Raw genomic sequence first — 21738 nt, forward strand, 5'->3', positions numbered from 1 at the left:
AGTTGATGGGGGTGCGTGGGCATTCCCATTTCTCTCCCCTGCTTGTTCCGAAGTGACGGCCAGGAGGAGGCCAGCACGGCAGGACACAGCGCCTGCGTGGGAATCGGGTGGCTCTGCCCTGTACGTAGCAACCACCCCTGCACCAGTGTGTTCTGATGGCAGGAAGGCTGTGGAGAATCTGGTTTCAGTGTTTGAACCGGTGTCTTCCTTTGGACCCAATGGGCCACTGGTGCTTATGTCCTCACCGCAGGCCAGGTCTATTATGGGCCCCCAGAGGGAGCTGAAACTACCACAGGCCCTCCCAGGGGTGCTGGGCATTCTAGGGGTCCTGGTCAGGGTCGGTGGTGTGTGCCCCAAAAAAGGGTCTGCAGGCACAAAATCCCGTTGCTTTGAAGATGCTGGGAAGGACCCTCTGGGGCCTCTGTGTCCTCCTCTGGCATTTGAGGCAGGTCCAGGTCTTTCATAGCCTGTGAGGGTTGGTGAGATGGAGGCAGAGATGCTGCAGCCCCAGCCTGAGCTGGGTCCCATCAGTGTCCTCTGCCCGCCACATCCTCACACAGGGCAGTGGACAGACCACACTGAGTCCTGGGCTTCCACCTCCTGTCCACCCCCAAGGCAGGAAGGCCAAGGCCCCGCAGAAGCCCCTGGTTCACCCCAGCAAGTGGCATGCCTGGCTAGGATGGCTTAAAAACTGGCTTCTACAGAAGCTATTTCTATAATTCTTGTCTTCTCTTTTTTAAAAATAGTAACACTGTAAATGAAGAAAAGACACAGAGAAGAATGTGACATGCCCGGACCATGGAGTGCGCTGAGATCTCATCGCGGACACCACCTCCCACACCTCCATCCTGTCCTCCCCAGGCCACCACTGACTGACGTCGAAGGCTGCCTTCAGCGCCTGGATGTCCGTGGCCACTCCGGACACGCGGTAGATGCCCACCTCCTCCATGCCTCGGCGCTCGATCTCCTCCACGCACTGGCGTACGATGTAGGGCACCTTGGACCTCTCTCTCCTATGGAAGGAGGAAATGTTCTCAGTGTCCTGTGCTCCCTCTGCAAGCCCTGTCCTCATTGCATGTGCTGTCTCAGGACCTTTCTAGCAGCCAGAACCCCTGCAAGTCACACATGATCTTTGTGGGAAGATCAGGAGGCCTGTCTAAGTAAAGTCAGCACAGGAAGGGCATCTGACAGATTCCAGGCCTGGGGTTAGCAGCCTGTGCACCCAGCTGGGAGATCAGACCCAGTGTTGGTCCTGCCACCCACGTGCTGTGTGAGAGGAGAATCCCTGAGCTCTGCCCTCTGCCTGGGCCTTAACACATCCGAGGAATGAATGGAGGGTTGCCTCAGCACTAGTGCTCCAAGTCCTGCACTGCTAAGTGCTTTACTCCTCTGAGTCCTAGCACTGAACAATTCCATACCACTACACAGGACACTAGAGTAAGAATACTTCAAAGTTAGAACAGAGCGCTGTGCTGAGGCCTTTAGTTCTGTTTTGCAACTGGATTTGGGAGCACATCAAAGCTGCTTCTCAAGCCACCCTCATTAGCAGTGGTTATTTGGGGGAGCTGCTGCTGGACTCCTCGCTGCTCATGCCCAGAGCCCTCCCAGAGTGCTACGCAAGTGGCTGCCGTGTAGTTGGGGGTGGGGCGTGCTGTTTAGACAGAGAAAGGAGTCCAGGGTATGATTGATGGAGGCCCCAGCCCACATGACCGGCAAGTTCAGAGGCCCAGCCGGATTCCATCCTGGGGAAGCAAATGAATTCTCAGAGGAAGTGGTCTGTGTCTGCAAGAACTGGCTCACTGCAACCTCTGCCTCCTGGGTTCAAGTGATTCTCCTGCCTCAGCCTCCCAAGTAGCTGGGACTACAGGCGCCCATCACAACACCTAGTTAATTTTTTGTATTTTTAGTAGAGACAGGGTTTCACCATGTTGGTCAGGCTGGTCTTGAACTCCTGACCTTAGGTGATCCGCCCACGTTGACTTTCCAAAGTGCTGAAATTACAGGCGTGAACCAGCACGCCCGGCCCAGGTTTTCCTTAAGTTTCACTTCACTGATACCTTTAGGGGAAAAAAAATCCATACATTTTTCTTTTTACTTTTTTTTTTTTTTTTTTGGAAGCAGAAGGACTTAAAGATACCAGATCATTGTGGTTATCTGATGACTAGATAGTGAATGATAGTTAACATTTATTGTTTATCTATAGGAATCTGTGCTAGGTGCTGCATAGACATTACCTCATTTATTCCTCACAGCAGCATTCAAGGTAGAACTTTTTATCCCCAGTTTTACAGATGACAAGGTTTCGTGAGGTCCTAGGTCAATGGAGTGATAGTGAGTGACAAAGCCTTGACTGAAAGCAGGGCTGGGCTCAATCCCGGGCTTTCTGATTCCAGAGTGTGTGTTCCTCCTAACCCATTTGCTAACAGGCCTTAGGGATGACTAATGGGCAAACCTGAGAGCCCCGACACCTGCTGCTGCCACCACCCCAGGTCTGATGGGTGGTGGGGGTTGGACGGAGCTTTATGTTATGTTCTATTGCAGTACAGTTTTCACACCCTGGTCTTTTCCTTTGCTAGAAGCATTCGTCTAGCCAGGTGGAGGGTCATTACTTTAGAAAAAATAATCAGAACTGAGAAAACATCTGCATTTGCAGAGAATGAAGTATTTAATAAGACCAGATGGGCCGGCGCAGTGGCTCATGCCTGTAATCCCAACACTTTGGGAGGTTGAGGTGGGCAGATTGCTTGAACCCAGTAGTTTGAGAGCAGCCTGGGCAACATAGCTAAACCCCATCTCTACAAAAAGTATGAAAATTAGCTGGGCATGGTGGTGTGCACCTGTGGTCCCAGCTACTCTGGAGGCTGAGGTGGGAGGATTGCCTGAGCTCAGGAGGCCGAGGTTGCAGTGAGCCGAGATCATACCACTGTATATCCAGCCTGGGTGACAGAGCAAGACTCTGTCTCAAAAAAAAAAAAAAAAAAAAAAAAAAGACACTAGATAGGGAGATTAGGGACAGAGAGAATCAAAGAGAATCAAAGTGGTTTGTGGACAGAGGAAATTAGCGATACTCTGAGCCAGAGGTCATCTTTAATTTCCAGGCCATTTTGCTTAAGCTGCTGGTGGAATTGTGAAACTGGAGGCATGGCACTTGTGCTAAAATCTGTGCAGTAAATAAGGCTCTCAGTTTCTACTTCAGGTGGCAGAGTTGAAAATCTGATTCCTTTTTGGCCTTTAGCTTCCAGTGTACTTTAATGCAGTAGCTTGTGGGCATAGTGGACATGGTGGGCATGTGGTTCAGAAATTTACCTAAACTCTGGAGTTCCCCTTCTCTCCAGCCATGCACTGTGTCATCTTTGGTCCTACTCTTCAGAATTCAGCTCTAATCCCATGGAGTTGGGGGGTGATGGGTGGTGTCAGACACTCAAGTGCTTGGGCTGCTCCGATGGAGAGAGCAGCGTTCTGCCTCCGTGGGCCTCAGTTGTACGTGACTTGTTGTTTTCTTGAGGGTGGCCTTTAGCCATCTCTAGCTCTAAAGACACCACGAAACTGGAAGGAATGACCAGGAAACTGTCACCCCAAACCCTGCAGTTGATTACATTTTTTTTTTTTTGATTGAGACAGCATCTCACTCTGCCGCCTAGGCTGGAGTGCAGTGGTGCGATCATGGTTCACTGCAACCTTGACCGCCTGAGTAACTGAGACTACAGGCGTGCACCACCAAGCCTGGCTAATTTTTTACATTTTTTTGTAGAGATGGAGTTTTGCCATACTGCCCAGGCTGGTCTCAAGCTCCTGGGCTCAAACAGTTTGCCCACCTCAGCCTCTCAGAGTACTGGGATTACAGGTGTGAGCCACCACGCCTGGCCCCATTGACTTTGTCTCATTGGCAAGTTCAACAGAGGAGAGATGATTGCCACAGTTTTAAAAAAGAGGCCAGATGTGGTGGCTCACACCTGTAATCCCAGCACTTTGAGAGGCCGAGGTGGGCAGATCACCTGAGGTCAGGAGTTCCAGACCAGCTTGGCCAGTATGGTGAAACCCTGTCTCTATGAAAAAATACAAAAATGAGCCGGGTGTGGGTGTTGCACACCTGTAGTCCCAGCTACTCAGGAGGATGAGGTAGGTGGATCATTTGAGCCTGGGAGGCCAAGGCTGCAGTGAGCAGAGATCACACCACTGCATTCCAGCCTTGGTCTCAAAAAAAAAAAAAAAAAGAAAAAATTAAAAGAAAGAAAAGGCGGCTGGGCGCGGTGGCTCACGCCTGTAATCCCAGCACTTTGGGAGGCCAAGACAGGTGGATCACGAAGTCAGGAGATCGAGACCATCCTGGCTAACACGGTAATACAAAAAAAATTAGCTGGGCGTGGTGGCAGGCGCCTGTAGTCACCTGGGAGGCTGAGGCAGGAGAATGGTGTGAACCTAGGAGGCGGAGCTTTCAGTGAGCTGAGATTGCAACACTGCACTCCAGCCTGGATGACAGAGCAGGACTCCGTCTCAAAAAAAAAAGGCTGGGTGCAATGGCTCACATCTGTAATCCCAGCACTTTAAGAGGCTAAGGTAGGAGTATTGCTTGAGACCAGGAGTTTGAGACCAGCCTGGGCAACATAGTGAGACCCTGTCTCTACAAAAATTTTAAAAATTAGCCAGGCATGGTGGTGTACACCTATAGTCCCAACTGCTCAGACAGCTGAGGTGGGAGGATCACTTGAGGCCAGGAGTTCGAGGCTGCAGTGAGCTATAATCATGCCGCTGTATTCCAGCCTGGGTGAGAGTAAGACCCTGTCTCTTAAAAGAAAAAAGAAAGGGAAGACAGAAATCAGATTAAAGAGGAGAGAAGTGAGACTGTTGGTTTATACCTTGATGAAAGGTGAGGTGGAAGGGCAAGATGCAAAGATGACACAGTGCATCTCTGCTAAGTAGGGAGTACCTTGGCAAGGACAACAGTATCTTTTTCATGTTCTGTTAGGCCAGGTCTCTTTAGCGCCTGGCTCAGAGTGCATGTGTTATGTATGAGGGAATCTAACAGAGGAGTCTTCCTGCATTAGGCACATCTGCAGGTGTCTTTTGAATTGTGTATCTGCCAGAGTTAACCAGACTGAATTCTTCAGCAGATAGTGTTGTATCTGTACAGTGACTTTTCCTGTGTAAAGGCAAAATGAAACCTCTTGCTGTGTGGCCCCAGCTGGAGTGGTGTGATCTCGGCTCACTGCAGCCGTGACCTCCTGGTCCCAGGCCATCTCCCCAACCTCAGCCACCTGAGTAGCTGGGACTACAGGCCCACACCACCACACCCGACTTAATTTTTAAATTTTGCGTAGAGACAAACTCTCTCTGTGTTGCCCAGTTTGGTTTTGAGCTCCTGGGCTCAAGCAGTCCTCCTGCCTTAGCCTCTCAAAGTGCTGGGATTATGGGCACCCCACTGCACCGAGCCCCCTGTCTCTTTTCGGTTGCCAGTTGAAGTCTGGAGGTGGCATGGGTCCCGGGAAGCCAGTGCCAGTGTTGGAAGCTTGGGAAGAGAGGAGGAGCAGCTTGGTCAGGGGAAAGATGGAGAGTGCTCACCTGCAGCCCCCAGGGGTATGGCAGCTACCCTTTAGCATGGACTGTCTGCAGCCCATAGAAAGTCAGTTTACAAAGGTTCTAGTCCTCCCTCCTCTACCACCAAAGCTCCTTGCTGTGGCTGAGAATTGTCGGGCTGTGAGGGGACAGGGACGGGTGGGAGAGCAGCACCTGGCACTGATGAGCACCGCAGCGATGGCAGCAGCAGAGATGCTTAGAGACCACTGGCTGTGCCACGCTCTGTCCTGAGTGCCCATGTGTCTTAACGCGCTCAGTCCTCACCACAGCGGATAGGCTGGGTGCTGTTATGATCCCTGCTTTTCACACTAGGAAGTGGGGCACAGAAGGCTACAAAACGTGGTGGCGTCAGGATTTAGATGAAGGCATTGGGTTTTGGACTCGTGCTCTCGCAGACCAGTTGAGGGCAACTGACTTGGGCGTATTCCACAGGATTACCTCCATCCTGGGGGTCACCCCTTCCTGTCTTCAGACCCCTCCTCCATACTTCCCTCTCTTCACTCTGAAGTTATCTCTGAAATGCTGGGAGAAGTGCATTGAGGTGAATTGGCGTATTCCTTGAAATATTCCCGGCCTGTTTCTCAGGGGGTGGAGTCAGGAGGTAATTCTGAAGCACTGGGAGGACAGCGTGGGTGCAGTGGGGCCTCCCAGGGGGGCACTTAGGACACTGTGTGTTCAGGGACCTGGGGGCTGTGCCTTGGGATCCAGAGAGTGCTGAGGGCAGCCCTGCTTCTGGAAAAGGTGAGGAAGCCCTTCCCTTCCTTCTGATACCCAAGTTGTGGAACCCAAGCAGATCCATTATTGCCCGAGCTAAACTCCGTTATGATGATTCTTTTAAGAGAACGAGCTGGGCTGCAGGTGGAGGAAGGCAAGAGGAGGGAGAGCATTAGGACAAATAACTAATGCATGTGGGGCTTCAAACCTAGATGACAGGTTGATAGGTGCAGCAGACCACCATGGCACATGTATACCTATATAACAAACCCGCACATTCTACACGTGTATCCCGGAACTTAAAGTAAAATTAAAAAAAAAAAAAAAAAAGAGAACAAGCCATCTGGGAATCCTAATCACTGTATATAATTGGAACATGAACTTATAGAACAGAACCTTTTACCCAGTTTGGCCGTGACTAGTCAGAGTCATTTCCCTGAGAAAAAGGAAAAAGGAAATGTTTTAACTAGTGACATGGGCTTGGGTCAGTTTCTTTCCAAAACAGATAGGCTTTCTCAAAACCACCCTTGCAGGGGTAGGAAAAACAAATAAACTTTCTGCTTTTGGTATTAAGCACCTTTAGACAGTGGGGCATGTGGACAATTACGTAAGAAAGTCGTAACAGTGACCACTTCGCCTTCCCGTGGCCAGACTGCGCACACTTCATTTCTCGTCTTCAGGTAGGGTACTTTCACCCCGTTTTACAGCAGGGCAACTGTTCCAGTGAGGTAAAGGGCCAGAAACCCAATAATTTGCAAAGCTAATGACTCCAAATCCCATGAGATAAATGTTGAGGGAGCAAAAGGAAGAGGAATGGTGCAGAAAAAGATAGTATGAGGCAGGGAAAAAATTCACAGGTGGCAGCTTGAACCGGCCCTTAGGGTGTAGTGAGCACCGTGCTAGGCCCTAGCGGAAGGTGGGGACACAAACAAGCCCCTGGGCCTCAAGCACCCTCAGGGAGCCAGGGAGCACGGGGGATTCCTACTTTAGGAATGCTTTACACACTGACTTCTTTCAGCACATTTATTGAGCACCTGTTGTATGTAAGTGCCACGTGGTAAGACAGCCTGCGTTTGCAAGAGGTTGATATTTCCAAGAGGTTAGATGCATTGTCAACCATGCAGGTGCAGTAATCTGGATTTAACTGGCCAGGAAGCCCTTGACATAGAGTGCTAAGCAAATTTATGCTAACTAGTAAAATATTCTTCTTCAAATGCACCTAAGACTGAGAATTTCTAGAATTTACCTAACTCCTGTGGCTGCTGTTTGCAGAGTGTTTGTGTTTTGCAAACAGGATCATTTTGCAACTTCTTCCTGAGGACCAGCCCTGCAGTTTGGCTGCAGGAAAGGCTGGGACCATTTCCCTTGCCTGCAGGTTGCCCTCAGGCCTGTCACTACTTTGGATCTGATGCCCTCAATGTGCTTGTCCTTGCCCAGCTACTCATCGAGAGGTGTAGGTGCCCCAAGTGGACTGGGCAGCCCTTCCCAGAGGAGCGTTTTGCGGGCTGTGCCCTATCCTGGGTGCTCTAGCAGCGGTGGATGGGAGCAGTCCTGGGCATGGAGGCGCCTCATCCATGCTTTGGGCATTAGATTGTCCATGCTGCTTCTAGGGCTCCTTTCTAACCCTAGGACCGTGGTGCTGTATCTACCATGGCCTCAGAGCTGTTTGGAGCCTTGTAATAAGGTCATCAGCCAGCACGGTAACAAGTTCCCCATTCCTCCATCTTCCTGAAGTATTTCTTTGTCATGTGCTGTATTTGGAAGCTGATGTATTGTTGGAAAAGGCCTAATAGGACTTCTTACTACTGGATATATTGAGTGAGATATAGTTTTTGCTTGGGTTTTAACCTTTTATTTTCTAAGACTTTGGATCTGTTTGATCAGGTCCATTCAGATGGAAATTACTTATATCTTCTAGAAATGAGTTAAACACCTGACTTCTGCTCCCTGCTATATTAACTGAGCTGACTTGCTAACACGAAGGACACTTTTTTTTTTTTGAGATGGAGTCTTGTTCTGTCACCCAGGCTGGAGTGCAGTGGCTCAATCTCAGCTCACGGCAGCCTCCACCTGCCAGGTTCAAGCAATTCTCCTGTCTCAGCCTCCCAAGTAACTGGGACTACAGGCACCCATGCACCACCATGCCCGGCTAATTTTATTTTTTAGTAGTATTTTTAGTAGAGATTGGGTTTCGCCATGTTAGCCAGGCTCGCCTCGAACTCCTGACGTCGTGATCCACCCGCCTCAACCTCCCAAAGTGCTGGGATTACGGGCGTGAGCCACCATGCCCAGCCCTGAAAGACACTTTTACGTGCTGCTCCTGACAAATTCCATCTGTGCATGACCACCAACCCAGGGGAAGTGTTCATGGCTTAAAGGTATCTCTTACCCTTCAAGCAAACTTGATGTATGGAAACGTGGATTTACCTTCAAAATAAACTAGTGTGTTATCTGTACTTCTTGGCTGAAATTAAATTCTTCACAGTAAAGGAATTTTGCAACAGAATTCCTTCTGTAGGAATTTAAAAATTTACCATGCTATAGACAACATTTTAGGCAGTCTGATATCCCGCCATTGGTGGGAATGGCTGCCTGTCACTTTCACCTGCCTGCCACTCTTTGTCCGCCTACAGCACATACTACACATGCAGGCTCAGAGGCACAGGTGCTCCTGGCTCTGCCTGCAGCCTCCCAGCCCGGTCATCTGGGACTGTTGGTGCGGCACATGGATCTAAGTGCTGTCATGGGCTGTCAGTTGTGGCGCGTCCTGGCAGGGCCCGGCTGACCCAGCCTCTGCTCATGCAGTATTCATCTGCACGCCAGGAGCTGTCTGGACCATCTCTGCTGCGCTGCCCCACTCAGCTCCGTGTGCAGTTGCTTTCCTTTGTTGCTTGTCTCCAGGCCATTTTTGTAAGCTTTTATCTTTGCATACTGCATGACTGAGTCGAATGACAACAAACGGGTGTGGGGGGGCGCATTTGTGCAAATATATTCGTGATGAGAACATCCTTCTCAGGCCAGCGTGGTGTCTCCCGCCTGTAACCCTAGTGCTTTAGGAGGAGGCAGAAGGATTGCTTGAGGCCAGGAGTTTTAGACCAGCCTAGGCAACATACTGAGACCCCATGTCCATAAAAACACACACGAAAAACAACAAAATCAATTTTGCATTACTTACTATAATCACAAAAAAACGAAGAAGAAACCAGAGGCATTGAGAGGGGCCTAGTTAAATAAGTCCCAGTACATCCAAACAATGAAATACCATGAATTCGTGGGTTTTAAAAAATAAGGTAAATGTTGAGGATAAACTCTTCCATGAAATGCACTTCACCTCGCTCATACAAGCAGTAACTGAAAATGGGTCACTCGCATGTTAAACATAAAACTATAAAACTTTAGGGGAGAAAATCTTTTTTTTTTTTTTGAGACGGAATCTTGCTCTGTCACCCGGGCTGGAGTGCAGTGGCCGAATGTCAGCTCACTGCAAGCTCCGCCTCCCGGGTTTACGCCATTCTCTTGCCTCAGCCTCCCGAGTAGCTGGGACTACAGGCGCCCGCCACCTCGCCCGGCTAATTTTTTTTTTTGTATTTTTAGTAGAGACGGGGTTTCACCGTGTTAGCCAGGATGGTCTCGATCTCCTGACCTTGTGATCCGCCCATCTCAGCCTCCCAAAGTGCTGGGATTACAGGCTTGAGCCACCGCGCCCGGCCAGGGGAGAAATTCTAAGAGAAAAAATGGAGCCCTAGAACTAGGTAGAGATTTGAAACTTGACACCAAAAGCATGACCCATCCAAGTATGGATACATCAGAATTCACCAACATTTAAAACCGAGGCTCCGGGAAACACTGGCTTAAGAGGATGAAATGAAAAAGTACAGACCAGGAGAGAAGACAGGCATTCCTGGGAGATATTGCGGGTTCAGTTCCAGGCTCCCACAATCAAAGCAAATAGGGAAATAAACTCCTTTACCCAATGTTTTCGTTTCCCAGTGCATATACATGTTATGTTTACAGTATGGTGTAATCTATTAAGTATGCAATAGCATTATGTCTAAAAACCATGCACATTCCTTAATTTAAAAATACTCTCTTGGGCAGGGTGTGGTGGCTCACGCCTGTAATCCCAACACTTAGGGAGGCCAGGGCAGGCAGATGTCTTGAGCTCAGGAGTTCAAGACCCGCCTTGGCAGTGTGGCAAAACCCTGTCTCCACAAAAAAAAATAAAATTAGCCGGGTGTGGTGGTACATGTCTGTAGTCCCAGCTACTAGGGAATATAAGATGGGAGGATTGCTTGAGCCTGAGACGTCGATGCTGCAGCGAACCATGTTTGTGCCACTGCTTTCCGGCTTGAGTGACAGCACAAGACCCTGTCTCAAAAAAAGAAAAAAGAATATTGGTTTGCTTAATGAATTGTGATACCAAAAAAAAAAAACTTTGCTAAAAATGCTAAGGATTATCTGAGCCTTTAGAGACCCCTACATAATCTTTTTGATCTTTTTGCTGGTGGAATCACGCCATGAAGCTGATTGGCTGCTGACTGATGAGGATGGCGGTTGCTGAAGGATTGTGGGGGGAGGGGGTGCTGTGGCAATTTCTTAAAATAAGACAACAATGAAGTTTGCCACATCACTTGACTCTCTTTCACAAAAGATTGATCTGTAGCTTTGTAATGCTGTAGAACTCCTTTCAAAATTGAAGTCAGTACTCTCAGATCCTGGCGCAGCTTTATTAACTAAGTTTATGCACTATTCTAAATCCTTTGTTGTCATTTCAACAATGTTCGCAGCATCTTCCCCAGGAGTAGATTCTATCTCAGGAAACCACTTTCTTTGCTCATCCTTAAGAAACAACTCCTCATCTGTTCAAGTTTGATCATGAAATCACAGCAATTCAATCCCGTCTCCAGGCTCCACTTCTAATTCTCATTCTCTTGCTATTTCCCCCACATCTGCAGTGACTTTCTCCACTAAGTCCTGAACCCCCAAAGTCATCCATGTGGGTTGGAATCCACTTCTTCCAAATTCCTGCTAATGTGGCTAGTTTGACCTCATCCTATTTGATTACAGATGTTCTTAATGGCATCTAGAATGGTGAATCCTTTTGAGAAGGTTTTCATTTTACTTTGACCAGATCCATCAGAGGAATCACCATGTATTGTAGCTACAGCATTATGAAATATATTTTTTAAATAACAAGGTTTGAAAGTCTTTGATCCACAGGCTGCAGAATGGATGTTGTGTTAGCAGGCATGAAAACAACACTCATCTCCTTGTACATCTCCAGCAGAGCTCTTGGGTGACCAGGTGCATTGTCAGTGAGCAGTAATCGTTTGAAAGGTATCCTTTTTTCTGAGCAGCAGTGGGTCTCAGAGTGGGCTTACAGTAAACCATGCTGTAAACAGATGTGCTGTCATGCGGGCTTTGTTGATTATTTATAGAGCATGGGCAGAGTGGATCTGGCACAATTCTTAAGGGCCCTAGAATTTTGGGGATGGTGGATAAGAATTAGCTTCCATTTAAAGTCACCAGCTGAGCCGGGCGCGGTGGCTCAAGCCTGTAATCCCAGCACTTTGGGAGGCCGAGATGGGCGGATCACGAGATCAGGAGATCGAGACCATCCTGGCTAACACGGTGAAACCCCGTCTCTACTAAAAACACAAAAAACTAGCTGGGCGAAGTGGCGGGCGCCTGTAGTCCCAGCTACTCGGGAGGCTGAGGCGGGAGAATGGCGTAAACCCGGGAGGCGGAGCTTGCAGTGAGCTGAGATCCGGCCACTGCACTCCAGCCCGGGCGACAGAGCAAGACTCCGTCTCAAAAAAAAAAAAAAAAAAGTCACCAGCTGCATTGACCCCTAACAAGAGAATCTGCCTGTCCTTTGAAGCTTTGAAGCCAGGCATTGACTTTCCTTCTCTAGCTAGGAAAGTCCTAGATTGCATCTTCTTCCAACAGAAGGCTGTTTTGTCTGCATTGAAAATCTGTTGTACAGTGTCACCACTTCATCAGTGAACTCAGCTAGATCTTTCGGGTAATTTACTGCAGCTTCTACATTAGCACTTGCTGCTTCATCTTGCATTTTTATGTTACAGAGATGGTTTCCTTCCTTCATCTCATAAGCCAACCTCCTCTGCTAGCTTCAAACAGTTCTGCAGCTTCCTCGCCTCTCTCAGCCTTCATAGAATTGAAGACAGTTAATGCTTTGTTCTGGATTAGGCTTTGTCTTAAGGGAATGTTGTGGCTGGTTTTATCTTCTAACCAGAGCACTAAAACAAAACCTTTTCCCATATCAGAAATAAACTGTTTCACTTTGTTACCATTTGTGTGTTCACTGGAGTAGGACTTAATTTCCTTCAAGAACTTTTCCTTTGCATTCACGACTTGGCTAGCTGTTTAGTGCAAAAGGCCTAGATTTTGGCCTCTCTCAGCTTTCAACATGTCTTCCTGGCTAAGCTTAATTATTTCTGGTTTTGGATTTGAAGTGAGGGATGCACATCTCTTCCTTTCACTTGAACACTCAAGAGGCCACTGTAGGGTTATTGATTGGCCTGGTTTCAATGTTGTGTGTCAGAGAATAGGGAGGCCCGAGGAGAGAGAGAGACCTGAGGGAACAGCTGGTTGGTGGAGCATTCAGAGCACACGCAATATTAGTTCATGGTCTTATAGGAGTGCAGTTCGTGGTGCCCCAGAACAATGACAATAGTGATGTCAAAGATCACTGATCACAGATGATCATAATACATATCATAATGATAAAGAAGTTTGAAATGTTGTGAGAATTACCAAAATGTGACAGAGACCCAGAGTGCTCACATGCTGGCGGGACGATGGCACCAGGAGGTTTCCTTGATGCAGGATTGCCATGGTCTTCAATTTGTGAAAAACAGATTGTACAATACAGCAAAGTACAATGAAGCAAAGCATAATAAGATGAGGGCTGCTTGGATTTGCAAATTTCAGGTCCAACCAAGTGCTAGTATCTAGAATGTACCAAGAACTCTCAAAATGCAACAGCATTTTTTGAAAATCCAAATACAAAATAGACAAAGGACACTAATAGGCATTTCACCAAGAGTATATACAGATGTCAAGTAAGCACATGAAAAGATGGTCGCCATGTTTGTTATGAACTGAATGTACATATCCCCCAGGTTCATATGTAGAAGTCCCAACCCCCTATATGGCTGAATTTGGAGTAAGAAATAATAAGGTTGAATGAGGTCATATGTTGGGGTCCTGATAAGACAGGATTTGTGTCCTTGTTAGAGGAGACCCCAGGGAGTTGGCTCCCATTCTCTCCACCTGCACACACCAAGGAAAGCCTACATGAGGACATAGTGACAGGGGTCATCTATAAGCCAGGAAGGGCCATTGCCAGGAACTGATGCTGCCACACCTTGGTCTGGGACTTCCAACCCGTAGAATGGTGAGGAAACAGTTTAAGGTGTTGAAGTCGCCCAGCTTGTGGTATTTTGTTACAGCAGCCCAAGCAGACTAATACACATTAAGATCATGGTGAGGCAACGTGACACACCCATCAGCATGCCTTAAACACAATGTAGAAACAGCACCAAAAGCTGGTGAGGATGGGGAGAAAGTGGGTGACTCACACGTCACTGGGTAAATGTAACATGGTACAGCCGCCCTGGAGAAGAGTGTGGCAATTCCCCCTCCCAATAAAGCAAACCCCACCACCACCAACAAAACAGGCAACTACAGAACAACCTGGCAACTCAATCCCTGGGCATTTGCCCCAGAGAAATGAACATGTACAGTGTGGCAGAGAATTAATGCAGTCGATCTGGGATGCTCAGAACCTGCTCATTCCCAAGAGAATATCTGGCCTTGCCTGGCTCCGGGGAGGAAGCCCAGAAACCATTGAAATACTCTGCCTGATAAGAGTGTCTTTTCGTAGCTGGGGCTGTGGGCAGTTTATGCTGATGACCTGATCTATGGTGGGGCCCTGGACCAGGTGGTGTCCTTCAGGGAGATGGGCTTCATGAAGTTCTTTGAGTCCTTCTAGGGAGTCGTCCAACTCAAGGATGCCTGGAGGACCTTACCCGACAACACTTATGTTCACACAAAATCCTGGACATGAATGACCTCAGCAGGCTCGTTCCTCAAAGCCAAAACCTAAAAACAACTCCTCAGAGGCCTTTCAAGGGCCAAGAGGTTAAGGGCTGGGGGTGGGTGTGGAAATAAAGAGGAACATTTGGAGATCCGTATTAGAGGAGGAATGAACAGGACTGGGTCACAGGTTGTTTAGGACATAGGGACATACAGGATGAGGAAACTCTCCCAGAGTCCTAGACTAATACACAAATTAATATACACAGGCAGAGGCCAGGGCAGTGGCTCATGCCTGTAATCCCAGCACTTGGGGAGGCCAAGGTGGGAGGATTGCTTGAGCCCAGGAGGTTGAAGCTACAGTGAGCTATGATCGTGCCACTGTACTCCAGCCTGGGTGACAGAGGGAGACCCTGTCTCTAAAGGAATTAAAAAAAAACCACAGGTGTGATTTATTGACAGTGAGTCTGGGTCACAGCCAAATAGAGGAAGAAGACGACCAAGATTTGGGGGTTGGATTGTTTTTAATATGTAATGTCTATCAAACAACCAAGCCAGAAAATCAACAAAGCAATTCTACATCTGTGTAATTCTGAATGAAGATAAAACCTTGGGCTTATACGCATGGAGATAAGAATTAACGCCTTGGAAAAGGATTACATCACCCAGAGGTTATGTTTTTAAGTGTAGTGATAGAATAATAAGGCCATACCTGAACTGCGATGCACTACAGACTGTAAACCCAGGCAGAGGAGTCTCTGCTGGCAAACGCTGCTGGGGAGTAGCATCCAGAGAGGGAGGAGCAGGTTCTGATGTCAGGATCCAGAGAGGAGAGGGTCCTCAGAATCACAGGTGAGCCCCTCACCCGGACTGCTGCCAGGATGTCCAGGAGGATGGGCAGTGCAAAGTGGCCATGAGGTTTTTCCCACAGCAGTTCATCAGTGGCAAGAGAGAGGAGTTCTGGGGCCATCTGGCAGGAGAGTGAAGAGTGTAGGAGAAATGAAGAGGGAACGTCCAGTGACCACGGTGTCACCCAGGCTGGAGAATGCAGTGACGCAATCTTGGCTCACTGCAACCTCCGCCTACTGGGATTTTGTGTCTCACCCTCCCAGCACTTTGGGAGGCCGAGGTGGACAGATCGCCTGAGGTCAGGAGTTCAAGACCAGCCTGGCCAACATAGTGAAACCCCATCTCTACTAAAAATACAAAATTAGCCAGGCATGGTGGCATGCACCTGTAATTCCAGCTACTCGGGAGGCTGAGGCAGGAGAATCACTTGAACCTGGGAGGCGGAGGTTGCCATAAGCTGAGATTGCGCCATTGCACTCTAGCCTGGGCAAAAAGAGTGAAACTCCATCTCAAACAAAACAAAACAAAAACAGCTACATACTTCCCTCACAATTTGCCTGCAAGGAAATTCCTTGCAGGCCTCAAGATTTTTACCCTAAAACAGTTCTGTTGAATTTCACCCTGGCCATATAAACTGATAGCTGATCTTCAAATACGTAGGACAGAAAGTCATCCCTCTGCTCACCTGAGACAGGTGCATATTGGATTGCTTCCTCTCTCTGCCTATTGTTTATGTAAAAATGCAAATTCACAGACCAAATTGTGTATTCAGTAAAAGGTTGATAAAAGACTCAGAAGAATACAACCATTTGTCTCTTATCTACCTATGACCTGGAAGACCCTGCCTCTTGGAGTTGTCCCACCTTTCCAAACTGAACCAATGTACATCTTACACATATTGATTGATGTCTCATGTCCCTAAAATGTATAAAAGCAAGCTGTGTGCCCCAACCACCTTGGGCACATGTCATCAGGACCACCTGAAGCTATGTCACAGGTGTGTCCTTAAATTTGGCAAAATAAACTTTCTATTAATAAACTGAGACCTGTCTCAGATATTTTGGGTTCACCGGTATATACCCAGAAGTGAAGCTGCTGAAGCATACGGCAATTCAATTTTTAATATTGTGAGGAACCATCGTACTGTTTTCCACAGCTGCTGTACCATCATACAGCCCCACCAACAATGAAGAAGTGTTCTGACTTCTCCACATCCTCACCAGCGCTTGTAATTTCTGTTTTTGTTTTTGTTTTTTTTTAAAATAGTATTCATCCTAATGGGTGTGGGGTGGTGTCTCATTGCAGTGTTGGTTTGCATTTCCCTAAGGATTGATGATGTTAAGCATCCTTCCAAGTGCTTGCTGGCCATTTGTATACCTTTAGAAAAATGTCTATTTAAGTACTTTGTTTTGTTTTTGTTTGTTTGTTTGTTTTTTGTTTTTTTTTTTTTGAGATGGAGTCTCACTCTATCACCCAGGCTGGAGGGCAGTGCTGTGATCTCGGCTCACTGCAATATCCACCTCCCAGGTTCAAGTGATTCTCGTGCCTCAGCCTTCCAAGTAGCTGGGACTACAGTCATGCACCTGCTAAATTTTGTGTTTTGTGTAGAGATGGGGTTTTGCCATGTTGACCAGGCTGGTCTTGAACTCCTGACCTCAAGTGATCCATCCTCCTCGGCCTCCCAAAGTGCTGGGATTACATGTGTGAGTCACAGTGCCTGGCTGCTTTGCTCATTTTTTAAATTGGGTTGGTGATTTTTTTTGTTGTTGAGTTTTAGTAGTTCTCTTTATATTCTGTTTATTAATCCTTTATCAGGTGTATGATTTTAAAATATTTTCTTCCATTCTGTGGGTTGCCTTTTTACTCTGTTAATAGTGTATTTTGATGCACATAAAAATTTAATTTTCTTGAAGTCTAATTTGTCTACTTTTTCTTTTGCTATTAGTGCTGTTGGTGTCATATGCAAGAAATCATTGCCAAATCCAATGTCGTGAAGCTTTTCCTCTAGGAGTTTTATTGTTTCAGTCTTACATTTATGTCTTTGTTCCACTTTGACTGAATTTTTGTATGTGCTGTTAGGTAAAGATCCAGCTTCATTCTTTTGCATGTGGATGTTCAGTTTTCCCAGCACCAGTTGTTGAAAAGATTGTTCTTTCCCCCATTTAATGGTCTTGGTACCATCATTAGAAATCATTTGACTATAAATCTGGGTTCTCTATTCTATCAGTCTGTATGTCTATCTTTATGCCAGTACCACACTGTTTAGATTACTGTAGCTTTGTAGTAAGTTTTGAAATCAGAAAATGTGAGTTTTCTAGCTCTATTCTTTTTCAAGATTGCTTTAGCTATTCAGGGCCTTTTGATATTTCATATGAATTTAGGATAGGTTTTTCTATTTCTGCAAAAAAGAAAATCATGGTATTTTGGTAGGGATTGCATTACATTTATAGATTGTTTTGGGTATTATTGATATCTTAACAATATAAGGTCTTCCAATCCATGAACATGGAATATGTTTCCACTTATTTATGTCTAATTTCTCTAATGTTTTGTACTTTTCATTGTACAAATCTTTCTCCTTAGTTAATTCTCTCTTTTTTTTTTTTTTTTTTTTTTTTTTTTTTGAGATGGAGTTTCGTTCTTGTTGCCCAGGCTGGACCCCATCCGGGGTCCCTGGGCTGGAGGGTCCCATCTTTGGAACGAAGTGAGACTAGGGGCCATTCCAGAACAGTGCCCAGGAGAGAATGGGCTCTGAACCGGCCACCCAGCCCCCTCCTGCTGTGTGTGGCTCTGTGCAGAGTGCATGGCTTCCCACCTCCCAGCCTGTTTGAGGGCTTCTCCCCTCCCCTCTCTGCTGCCTGGTCACCTGGAGCTCTCCCTTTGCCGCCATGGGGCTCAGTTAAAGAAAAAAACTGATCCCAGCAGATGAGGGGAGGAGCAGCCTGGATGGGGACAGAGGTGGGCATGGGGGGATGTTGTCTCCCCTGATGCGCAGGCAGTGTCTGGGGGAGCGTCAGGGGGGCGTGGATGAAAGCTCAGAATCCAGCTTGTGGGTCCCAGCTCTAGACTTCCCGACTCCCATGTTCCCCAAAAGGTCTGTAGTGTCCGGGGCACCCAGGCCCCGATCTCAGATGGAGGGGGCACAGTGTCTCCAAGTGGCTCGGCCCAGCCTCAGGGCTCCTCACACACACCCAGGGCCTCTGGAGTGGGAAACTCCTGCATCCTCCACTTCCCTCAGCTCAAAACCAGGGCAGGTTCGAAATGTCTGCTCACCCTTCTTGACACCTGCTCAGTGGAGCCCCAGGTTGGGGGTGGGGGTTGGAGGTGAGGCAGCCTCTGGCCTCACTGGAGGGAGGTGGTGGGCTGAGCAAGCTGGCAAAGGACATGACCTACAGGGTGGGTTTGAGGTGGGGAGTGATTCAGGCAGATGCCTGTGTGGCCCTGCTGACCTAGCCCAGGCAGGGTGTGACAGGTCTGCCCAGCTCTGAGGGCACAGCTGCCTCCAGTCTCCAGCTCACTCCTGATCCCCAGGACCACGTATCCAGAAAGCCTGGGAGCTTGGATCAGCTGGACACAGATGGCCTGTCCTTCCAGCACCCCTGCTAGGGCTTCCTAGGAACTGATTGGTATAGACTCCGGGCAGCAGACGGCCAGACTCTGCCCACAGTGTCCCTGGCTCCTCCCATGAGGTCACCCCATAGAACTGACTGTGCCCCGTCAAGCCCTCCCTGCTAGCCCCTCACCAGCCATCAGCTGCTCCCCCTCTCTTGCCTGTTGGGCTCTGGGGGTGATGGCTCCGCGGTCGCCTGCCCAGAGAGTGCACCACTCCCCATGCTGCTCCCCACCTGGCTACACCCTGAAAAATGTACCTTACCAAACCGTCCCACATGCGCAGCCTGAGAAGTGGACTGTGCCTTGCTGGCAGCAGACCAACCAGCTGCCTAGCCCTGCTCAACTCTGCTTCTGCACCCCTATAACTCCCTGTCAACGCTGGCCCGCACCTAACCAGCCAGCCAGCACTCAGAAGGGGGCCCAGCTTCCAGAGAGGAGGGCGCTGGCCAGGGTGCTGACCGAGGTGGCAGACAGTCAACCAGCCTATCCCTCAGCACTCCCTCTGCAGGCCTCCGCCCTGTTCCCACTGCACAGAACTGTGGGCAGGTGGAGGCCCAGGCCTCAGCCCAGAGCAACAGGGAACAGCTGGGCTTGGTGGCTGGAGAGGGTTCCGGTGCCAGAAGCCTCCAGGACAGCCCTGGCTCCCCATTTCCTCCCATGTCCATCCCATGCCCCAGAATGGCCACTTTGGCTGCTGCAGGAGGGGTGGGAGGGGCTTTAAACCTATGAGAGAGGGGGTGGGGTCACAATCTTCAGCTGTAGTAGGCCGCTCTGGATCACTGATAATTGAAGTGACGCCTGCGCAGTAAGCACAGAAGTGTCTCTCAAGGCCTCTCTGCAAGCACAGAGCAGCCCAAGACTGGAGCCTGGTCCATCCCAGCGCTGTCCTCAGACTGATGGCCAGTGCCACATGACTCGTCTGAGGATGTGATCCATCCCTGTGGTGAGAGCTCAATTCCTAGTCTGGGGGCTGCTGTGTGCAGGGACCCTGGAGGAAGAATGCTTGTGTGGGGGTCAGGCTTTAGCCTCCCACTGGCTCTGTGAGCTTTGCCTGAGGTTCCCCATCTGTGCAATGGGTGACGACGTCTCGATGTGGCTATGGGAGGACCCAATGAGGCACAGCAGGGGCTGAGATGGTGGCACTTGGCAGCCAGCACCGACTGGGGAGGTGGCAGTGTGTGCACAGCCCACCCCTTCAGGAGGCTGGGGGCAGAGTGGCTGGGGGTGTCTGGGCCCCACCTCACCTTCTGTGTGGCTGGGAATGGCATGCACTCCACAATGCCCTGGTAAGCCTAGGCTGGGACAAGGGTGACAGGGATAAAGCAGGCCAAGGTGATGAGGGCCACAGAGCAGCAACCAGAGATGTGTGGGCACACCAGGCAGAGGGCCCAGCCCGCCCAGCATGTCTCCGCCCCGCGAAGCTGCCTACCACTGGGCTGAGATGGGAGCACCAGGGCTCTGGGAGGTCCTCACTTCCTCTGGACAAGGCAGACAGGCCATCAGTCTTGCAGCCTGCTCATCTTCCTCAGGGCCACCTCCATGGCCAGGGTCAGGCAGAGAGCACAGGACTGCCCAGTCACCAGGTCTCTGTTTCATATCAGTGGACCTGGGCTCTGAGGGGGGCCATCAAGGCCTCAGGCTGGCCCACTCCGTCCTTGGGTCAGGGTCCTTCAGACTGACACAGGCTGGCCTGCAAGACCGTCATCTGCATGGTCCTCTCATGCAGGGTGGGCCTGGGGAGGACTCAGCCCGGCTGAGCTGACTCGCAGCACTTGTCCAGGTACAGGGCAGTCTGGCAGTTGTCTGAAGACCCCGGGATGCACTTAGGAGCTCATCAGTGAGGCCCGGTGGATGCCCCAAGCAGAAGGCAGAGAAGGGACACCTGCACCCCTGTGGGGTGTGTGCAGGGGCATCACTGGGTTCTCTGGCCCCATGGCCCCCCCACCCCGCCCCGTGGGGGCTGGCTTGATAGAGTGGGGGATACTAAGCAGGTAGCCTCCGAGAGCCTCTTCTGGGTTTGGAGTCCCCATTCCACAGGAGGGGAGAGGTGGGGGACCCCTGAAGGGTTACAGGTAACATCAGGCCTGGATCCCTTCCCTGGGATGGTGCAGAGAGGACCACAAGGCCCAGGAGGGCCCCCAGAACTCTCTTAAGCCTTGAGCCTGTTTCTTAGTGAAAAATGGGGTGATCCTGCTCCAGAAAGGGGTTTCTGTGCAGGGGGCTGGGGGAGGGGTTCATGGGTTTAGTGAGACCAGGAAGGGAGTGGGTAGGCAGAGGCCATCCCCAGGCCTCGGGACAAAGCACTTGCCCGCTTGAGGAGCAGGCCAACTTAAGCCGCCACACCTCGGGCCTGTGCCCTGGTCCACTGCAGCCCAGGCCGCCATCCCCTTGGCCTCCTGCAGGGGCCGCCGCCTCTTCAGGAATGCGCCGCCTTTGGGGCCGCGCCACCAGAGTACACTGGGCTGGCTGAGAGCCTCCCGCCGCCTGGCCTGCAGCGCGCCCGCTCCTGCCGGCCGATGCCCCGAGCTCCCAGTCCGCCGCAAGGTCCATCCCTGGCCTGTCGCCGACCCGCCCCACCTAGCGGGCGGGGCAGTTGGGCAGATTCCTTGCACCTCACCTGATCGCAGACGACTTTCATCCTGCTGGCGGCTGGCTGCTGGCGCCGCGAGCGCCCCGCCAGTCCGCGCCACTGCCGCCCTCGCCCTGCGCGCCCATGGCTAAGCCCAGCCCAAGCCAGGAGGAGCGGAGCGCGCCTAGCTCCAGCCAGACTGGAGCGGCTGGCGCCTGGATGTGGACCCAGCGGCGGGGAGACCCAAAGCGACTTTCGGTCCCCAAGGCGCCCGCCCGATCCCTACGATGAAGAGGGCGTCTGCTGGAGGTGAGTGTCCGTGGTGGGGGCCTGGCCTGGCAGTCAGGCCCTTGGATGGG

The 21738-nt window shown here is 49.9% G+C and overlaps 1 pseudogene; it reads left to right on the forward strand.

Moving 5' to 3' along the window:
- Positions 1–19046, forward strand: part of LOC103223050 (glutathione hydrolase 5 proenzyme-like) — a 41379-nt pseudogene extending 22333 nt beyond the window's left edge.
- Positions 19047–21738: the final 2692 nt, after the last annotated feature.

The sequence above is a fragment of the Chlorocebus sabaeus genome, chromosome 19, assembly GCF_047675955.1.
Source record: "Chlorocebus sabaeus isolate Y175 chromosome 19, mChlSab1.0.hap1, whole genome shotgun sequence".
In the NCBI taxonomy this organism is placed as follows: domain Eukaryota; kingdom Metazoa; phylum Chordata; class Mammalia; order Primates; family Cercopithecidae; genus Chlorocebus; species Chlorocebus sabaeus.